The following is a 473-nucleotide window of genomic DNA, read 5'->3' as shown; positions in this document are numbered from 1 at the left end:
CAAACCGTCAAACTAGATAAAGACAACTGTGAACAGGTAAGGGAAGGGTGTTGGGAATGAGACGACGGATACGGGACACGCAGCACAAAACAAACGTACATGGTAGGGGTGTCCAGACAGGATGATAACTAAAGAAGACTGGTGAGTCTGTAGAAGACGGGTGTGTTGTCCATCGGTTTTCGCTTACACCGAGCAAGCCACTGCAACGGCCTCGGTTAAAGAAAAACAAAACAAAACCAATCATTACCAAAACAATTTCAACTAAATAGTGTTATTATCCCCCCCCCCCCCAAAGAAAAGAAAGACTAAAGAGAAACGAAACAAAATCAAACAATGAACAAATAGAAACTAAGATAAAAATCGACATTAAAAGCAGAAGGCTCAAACATTAACTCGCTACTTTATCGGAGACTCCAATATAAATATTAAATCCACTGAATACAACTGGAAGCACATTCTTCACCACCACCCCC

The sequence above is a fragment of the Aplysia californica genome, unplaced genomic scaffold (genome assembly GCF_000002075.1).
Source record: "Aplysia californica isolate F4 #8 unplaced genomic scaffold, AplCal3.0 scaffold01117, whole genome shotgun sequence".
In the NCBI taxonomy this organism is placed as follows: Eukaryota; Metazoa; Mollusca; class Gastropoda; order Aplysiida; family Aplysiidae; genus Aplysia; species Aplysia californica.
This window is presented reverse-complemented; position numbering follows the sequence as displayed.